This window comes from Rhinolophus sinicus, chromosome 11 (assembly GCF_057876585.1).
Source record: "Rhinolophus sinicus isolate RSI-liver-muscle chromosome 11, RSI-T2T, whole genome shotgun sequence".
Lineage (NCBI taxonomy): Eukaryota > Metazoa > Chordata > Mammalia > Chiroptera > Rhinolophidae > Rhinolophus > Rhinolophus sinicus.
The window spans coordinates 27,158,418-27,166,089 of NC_142511.1; the positions used below are offsets into that span (position 1 = coordinate 27,158,418).

Here is a 7,672-nt window from a genome sequence, read left to right on the forward strand (position 1 = left end):
TCACAGTCAGGGAAGTGACAGAGGCCTGTGGAGCCACTGGGGGGCGCGAAGGGGCCTCGCTGCGGGCCAGGAGTAGCCCGTCGCCCACACCAGCGGCGACCGGAGGAGGCGGGGAGCGGGCGGGAGGCACTCGGGCACACATGCTCGCCACCCGAGCGGCCCAGCAGCATGGCGCGTGCGCTCAGGAGGCAAGTCGGGAGCAGGCTCTTGGAGTGCCGGGAGCCGGGTCCCAGTGCCTAAGGCCATACCACCCTGAACGCAGCAGATCTCGTCTGATCTCGGAAGCGAAGCAGGGTCTGTCCTGGTTAGTACTTGGATGGGAGACCGCCTGGGAATACCTGTTGGCTTTTGCTAGCGTCTCCTTTTGCATCGCCGCTCCGGCGTGGCTCCCTCCGAACCCCTGCCGCCCCTTGCCCCTCTGCAGCCTCCCAGCCAGCCGCAGGTCCCCCTGACCAGCAGAGGGTCAGCCGCCCGGCACTACAAGCTGGCAGCCCCGGCCGCACACCAGGCCCGTGGGCCAGGGCTCCCCCCACACACCCTCCTCTCAGTCCTCTTCGGTCCCGCAGGCCGTCATCGCGAATCCTTCGCCGACTCGCGGTCGCCGCCACCGCCGCCTGCGCCAAAGCCACCGCCACCACCGGGCTCCCCACCCCCCCCACCCCCCCACCCCCCCACCCCCCCACCCCCCCCCCCGCCAGCGCTGCCCTCGCCCCCGCCCCTGTCCCCGCCCCCGCCGCTGCCACCGCCAAACTCCCTCAAACTCCCTCCTGTGCTCTCCCCACCTCGGCCGCCAGCACCGCGCTCCCCATCTCCGCCACCAGTGCTGCCCTCTCCCCCACCCCCGCCCCCGCCGCCGCCATATCCGTACTCCCTCAATTCCCTCCTCCGCTCTCCCCGCCTCCAGCACCGCCATCTCCCCCGCCCCCGCCCCAGACCCCCGCAGCCACCATCGCCATACTCCCTCAGTCTCCCGCCTCTGCTCTCCCGGCCTCCGCCGCCAGCACCGCCCTCACGCCCTCCCCCGCCCCCGCTGCCGCCATTGCCGCACTCCCTCAATTCCCTCCTCTGCTCTCCCCGCCTCCAGCACCGCCATCTTCCCAGCCCCCGCCCCAGCCCCCGCCGCCACCAATGCCATACTCGCTCAGTCTCCCACCTCTGCTCTCCCGGCCTCCGCCGCCAGCACCGCCCTCACGCCCTCCCCAGCCCCCGCCGCCACCGCCGCCGCCATCGGCCCCCGTGTCCCAGCGCCCACCGTCAAAGCCCCCATTGTCGCCGCCGCCATCGCCGCCCTGGCGCCATCCACGCGGTTGCCATCGCCTACCTCGCCACCCTCCCCTGCCTCCGCCGCCGCCGCCGCCGCCGCCGCAGCCGCCCCCGCCGCCGCCGCGGGGTCCTCCCACAACTCCCAGGCCCAGGGTTGCCTGCTGGTTCAGGCCTCCACCAGCCTTGGGGCTGCGGTTGGGGGTAAACCTGGTGGCGGTAGGGGGGCGGGTTGTATGCCGGTCTGGGTGCCGGGAGTCCCAGGATGCCAGAGTTCCACGACTTCTGGCACCATCAGGGAAGTGGCAGTGTCCCATGGAGCCCCGGGTGGCGCGAAGGGGCCTCGCTGTCGGCCAGGAGTAGCCCGCCGCCCACGCCAGGGGCATTAGGAAGAGGCGGGGAGCCGGACTGGGGGGGGACGCGGTGCTGGCAGAGCCGGCCCGCGGGTCGATGCTCGCCACCGGAGCGGCTCATGTGCATGGCGGGCGCTCACGAGACAGGCCGGGAGCAGGCTCTTGGGGCGCGGGAGCCGGGTCCCAGCGTCTACGGCCATACCACCCTGAACGCGCCCGATCTCCTCTGATCTCGGGAGCTAAGCAGGGAGGGGCCTGGTTAGTACTTGCATGGGAGACCGCCTGGGAATACCTGTAGGCTTTTGCTCGCCTCTCCTTTTGCGCCGCCGCCCCGGCGTGCCTCCCTCCGAATCCCTGCCGCCCCTTGCCCCTCTGCAAACCCTGCAGCCGCCCAGCCAGCCGAAGGTCCCCCTGGCCAGAGGAGGGACAGCCGCCCAGCACTACAAGCTCGCATCCCCGGCCGCACACCAGGCCTGTCGGCCAGGGCTCCCCCCCTCTCCCTCTTCTTAGTGCTCTTCGCCGAGGCAGGCCGTCAGCCTGCAGCAGTCAGCCGCGTCTAGGTCGCCGCCGCCGCCACCGCCATCGCAGGGCTCCCTCTCGCTCCCCGACCCTGCCGCCGCCGCAACCCCCAACGCCCAAGCCCAGGGCTGCCTGCCGGCGCAGGCTTCCACCAGGCTCTCTCCATCCCAGGACGTGCCGGTCCTTTGCACCTCGGCCCGAGCCCAGGGGACGCCCATCCCTGCGCCTGCCCCTGGGCCCCGAGACACAGGATCGGCGTGTCCTCGGGCAAACGGGACGCCCACCCGCCCCGCCCCACCGGAGTCTTCTGTCTCCGCGGGCAGGCACCTCTCCCCACACCCCCGCGCGTCCCCTCCCGTCTCCCACAAGAGCCAGGAGCCCTCCCTTCCCGCCGGCCACGGTGTCCCCGACACAAAGGGCACAAAGAGCCGGGACAAACCAGGGGACGGCGGGAGCAGCACCCCAACACACCACGCGCCATCGACTCCAGGGGAGACCGCCACAAGGGAAGAGCAGGCACGCAGGCACACAATCCTCACAACCAGGGTGCCTGGGGGCTGCCACTCTCCTCCCGCGGGCGGGTCCCTGGGCGGGGCTCAGAGCCCACTGGCCCTCCGGAGACCCTGGCGGCCCGCCCCGGGGGCTTCAATGGTGACTGCCAACGCCAGGGCAATGCCTCCTTGGCGGAGCCCAGCCCCGGGCACGACCACACTCCGGTGGAGAAGCCACCACTTCAACACAGCCTCAGTGCGTCTGTCCCAGTCCGTGTGCCCGAATGTGCGTCCCTCCCACCCTCCCCCACCCCATGTCTGTCTGGCTCTGTGACGTGCCTGTTGGGTTCTGGCTCTGGCTCAGGAGCTCTCTCCCCGCGTGCCAGCCCCCTCTTTCTCTGTCTCTGTCCATGTCTCTCTGTATGTCTAGACACATACATGTACATATACGTGTATATTTCCATCTCGCTCCCTCTTACTCCTCCTCCCGTTCTGTCTGTCTGTCCCTGTCCTGCGGGGACTCTAGTCCCTCTGCCCGCACAAGAACGCAGGATTTGGCGAGGCCAAGAAGGAACACCCACAGAGCCACGGATAGGGGGCTCATAGCACCATGTCTCACGGGCGGCTGGCTTGGAGACACGGCAAGCCGGAGCCGCCCGATCCCCCACCTGCTGGCCGATTCTCTGCCAACCAACAGACCCACCAAGCCGGCCCACTGCAGTCCGCGCCCCTCTGCAATTTGCAGTCCACCATCCGCGCTTCCTAGCTTGGCCACCGCAGCTCTGCCGGTGTCCAATGGCCAACTGGCAACAGCTGAAGGCCAAGCGGTAACAGCTGATGTCAGTGCAGCCCCACGCAGTACCCCCGTCCCCCGGTACCCCCGTCTCCCCGTCACCCCTGTCTCCGTTCCCCCGGTTCCCCGTCTTCCTGTCCCCCGTCTCCCGGGTCCCCCGTCCCCACGTTCCACCATCCCCCCTATTCCGGTCCCCCCACCCGTCCCCTGTTCCCCCCGTCCCCTGATCCCCCTGTTCCCCCGTACCCCCATCCACCCTCTCCCAGTCCACACGTCCCCCGGTGGCCCGTCCCCCCAGTCCCCCCACGCCCCTGGTCCACCCGTCCCCCATTCCCTCGTCTCCCGGTCCCCCCCTCCCCGGGTCCCCCGACCCCCGTTCCCCCGTCTCCCGGTCCTCCGTCTCGCGGTCCACCTGTCCCCCGGTCCCCCAGTCCCAACGTCTCCCCGTCCCCCCGTCCCTCCTTCGCCTGGTCCCCCCGTCCCCCCATACCCCCGGTCTCCCGTTCCCCGGTCCCCCGTCTCCTGGTCCCCCGGTCCCCCGGTTCCCCCGGCGCCCAGGCGCCCTTCTACCGGTCCCCCCGTTCCCCGGTCGCCCCGTCTCCCGGTCCCCAGTCTCCCGGTCCCCTGTCTCCCGGTCGCCCGGTCTTCCGGTCCCCCGGTCCTCCGTCCAGTGTTACCCCCTTCCCCCGGTCCCCCGGTCCCCCCATCTCCCTGTCCCTCTGTCTCCCGGTCCGGCCGCACACCCATCCCCCCGTCTCCCGGTCCCCCGTCTCCCGGTCGCCCGGTCCCCAGGTCCCCCGTCTCCCGGTCCCCTCATCCCCTGGACCCCCAACCCCCGGTCCCTGGTCCCCCGGTCCCCCAGTCCCCCGGTTCCCCCATCGCCCTGGCCCCCGTCTACCGATCCCCCAGTTCTCCGTTCGCCCCGTCTCCCGGTCCTCCCGTCCCACAGTCTCCCGTCTCCCGGTGTCCCATCTCCCGGTCACCCCGTCCCCGGTCCCCCGTCTCGCGGTCCCCCGTCTCCTAGTCGCCCCGTTCCCCGGTACCCGATCTCCCGGTCCCCTCATCCCCCAGTCCCCCAACCCCCGGTCCCCCGGTCCCCCCGTCCCCCGGTCCCCGGTCCCCCGGTCCCCCCATCTCCCGGTCCACTGGTACCCCCGTCCCCCCAGTCCATTCATGCCCCTGGTCACCCCGTCGCCCGGTCCCCTATCCCCCGGTCCCCCCAACCTCCGGTCCCCCGGTCCGCGGGTCCCCTGGTCCCCCCATCCGCCGTTCCCCCGGTCCCCCCCGTCTCCGTTGCCCCGGTCCCCCCGTCCCCCGGTCCCCCCGTACCCCGGTCCCCCCGACCCTCCAGTCCCCCTGTCCCTCTGTCTCCCGGTCCCCCCGTCACCCCGGCCCCCCGGCCCCAGGTCCCCCATCTCCCGGTCCCCCCGTCTCACGGTCCCCCGTTCCCCCGTTTCCCGGTCCCCCCCTCCCCATGTCCCTCGTCCCCCAGTACCCTCGTACTCCTGTCCCTCCATCCACCGGTCTCCTGGTCCCTCCGTCCCACCGTCCGCCAGTCCCACCGTCCTCTCATTCCCCCAATCCCCCAGTCCCCCAGTCTCCCTGTCCCCCAATTCCCCGGTCTCCCTTTCCCCTGGTACCGTGTCCCCCCATCTCCCGGTCCCCCCGTCCCCTGGTCCCACTGTCTCCCAGTACCCAGTCCCCCTGTCCCCCCGGTCCCCCGGTCCCCTTGTCCCCCCATTCCCCAGACCCCCGTCCCCCCGGCCCTCTCGTACTCCCGTCCCCCCATCTTCCGGTCACCCCTTCCCCCCGTCCCACATGCCCCCGTCTCCCAGACCCCCCGTCCCCCGGTTCTCCCAGTTCCAACGGTCTCCCTGTCCCCCTGCCCCCCTTCCCCCATCTCCTGGTACCCCGTCCCCCGGTACCCCCGCCCCGGGTTCCTACAGACCCACCGTTCTCCCTGTCCCCCCTCTTACACCCGTCTCCCGGTCCCCTGTCCCCCGGTCCTCCCGTCCCCCGGTCCCCCTGTCCCCCCGTTCTGTCTGTCGGTCCCTGTCCTGCGGGGACTCTAGTCCCTCTGCCCGCACAAGAACCCAGGATTTGGCGAGGCCAAGAAGGAACACCAACAGAGCCACGGATAGGGAGCTCATAGCACCATGTCTCACGGGCGGCTGGCTTGGAGACACGGCAAGCCGGAGCCGCCCGATCCCCTACCTGCCGGCCGATTCTCTGCCAACCAACAGACTCACCAAGCCGGCCCACTGCAGTCCGCGCCCCTCTGCAATTTGCAGTCCACCATCCGCGCTTCCTAGCTTGGCCACCGCAGCTCTGCCAGTGGCCAATGGCCAACTGGCAACAGCTGATGGCCAAGCGGTAACAGCTGATGTCCGTGCAGCCCCCACGCAGCACCCCTCCACGCGAGGCCCAGAGCCTGGAAAGTGCTCTCTGCAAGTCTGTCCCCACAGTCCCCGTCTGTCTCTCTCCGCCTACCTCTTGCTCCGTCTCTGGCCTTCTCTCATCCTCTCTCTCAACACCCTGGGTCAGGAGAGGTGATGTGTAGCCAGTGAAGTGACCAGTGATCGGGCGGGACGCCGGTCGCTGATGAGGGGCGAGGGCCCAGACAGAAGGCTGTGTGACGAAGGGTGGCGGCAGTCTGGAGGTGCTGCCCCCTGGTCGCGGGTGGCTCTCCCTGGCTTTGGGCCAGTGGGTGGGGCCGGCCAGGGCCAGGGCCTGGGTTGCACGTCCCTAGGGTGGAGGGGACTGAGAGGACCCTGCGACCCCCTCGGTGGCCCTGAGTGGTGGGGACAGCACAGCAGCAAGGAGGGTGTGCGGTTGTGGGGCTGGGGGGGGGATGAGAGGGGTTGGGGTAGGGCGGCGTGGTAAAAGCCATTCCGGGCGTGGGGAGTCCCAGGATGCCAGGGCGCCCAGACATATGTCACAGTCAGGGAAGTGACAGAGGCCTGTGGAGCCACTGGGGGGCGCGAAGGGGCCTCGCTGCGGGCCAGGAGTAGCCCGTCGCCCACACCAGCGGCGACCGGAGGAGGCGGGGAGCGGGCGGGAGGCACTCGGGCAGACATGCTCGCCACCCGAGCGGCCCAGCAGCATGGCGCGTGCGCTCAGGAGGCAAGTCGGGAGCAGGCTCTTGGAGTGCCGGGAGCCGGGTCCCAGTGCCTAAGGCCATACCACCCTGAACGCAGCAGATCTCGTCTGATCTCGGAAGCGAAGCAGGGTCTGTCCTGGTTAGTACTTGGATGGGAGACCGCCTGGGAATACCTGTTGGCTTTTGCTAGCGTCTCCTTTTGCATCGCCGCTCCGGCGTGGCTCCCTCCGAACCCCTGCCGCCCCTTGCCCCTCTGCAGCCTCCCAGCCAGCCGCAGGTCCCCCTGACCAGCAGAGGGTCAGCCGCCCGGCACTACAAGCTGGCAGCCCCGGCCGCACACCAGGCCCGTGGGCCAGGGCTCCCCCCACACACCCTCCTCTCAGTCCTCTTCGGTCCCGCAGGCCGTCATCGCGAATCCTTCGCCGACTCGCGTTCGCCGCCACCGCCGCCTGCGCCAAAGCCACCGCCACCACCGGGCTCCCCACCCCCCCCACCCCCCCACCCCCCCCCCACCCCCCCCCCCCGCCAGCGCTGCCCTCGCCCCCGCCCCTGTCCCCGCCCCCGCCGCCGCCACCGCCAAACTCCCTCAAACTCCCTCCTGTGCTCTCCCCACCTCGGCCGCCAGCACCGCGCTCCCCATCTCCGCCACCAGTGCTGCCCTCTCCCCCACCCCCGCCCCCGCCGCCGCCATATCCGTACTCCCTCAATTCCCTCCTCCGCTCTCCCCGCCTCCAGCACCGCCATCTCCCCCGCCCCCGCCCCAGACCCCCGCAGCCACCATCGCCATACTCCCTCAGTCTCCCGCCTCTGCTCTCCCGGCCTCCGCCGCCAGCACCGCCCTCACGCCCTCCCCCGCCCCCGCTGCCGCCATTGCCGCACTCCCTCAATTCCCTCCTCTGCTCTCCCCGCCTCCAGCACCGCCATCTTCCCAGCCCCCGCCCCAGCCCCCGCCGCCACCAATGCCATACTCGCTCAGTCTCCCACCTCTGCTCTCCCGGCCTCCGCCGCCAGCACCGCCCTCACGCCCTCCCCAGCCCCCGCCGCCACCGCCGCCGCCATCGGCCCCCGTGTCCCAGCGCCCACCGTCAAAGCCCCCATTGTCGCCGCCGCCATCGCCGCCCTGGCGCCATCCACGCGGTTGCCATCGCCTACCTCG

General features: G+C 71.2%; 3 pseudogenes; all 3 read left to right on the plus strand.

Annotated features, from left to right (window-relative positions):
- Positions 1-234: 234 nt before the first annotated feature.
- On the plus strand, positions 235-354 carry LOC148756743 (5S ribosomal RNA; annotated as a pseudogene).
- Positions 355-1,801: 1,447 nt separating this feature from the next.
- On the plus strand, positions 1,802-1,921 carry LOC148756744 (5S ribosomal RNA; annotated as a pseudogene).
- Positions 1,922-6,585: 4,664 nt separating this feature from the next.
- Positions 6,586-6,705, plus strand: LOC148756745 (5S ribosomal RNA; annotated as a pseudogene).
- Positions 6,706-7,672: the final 967 nt, after the last annotated feature.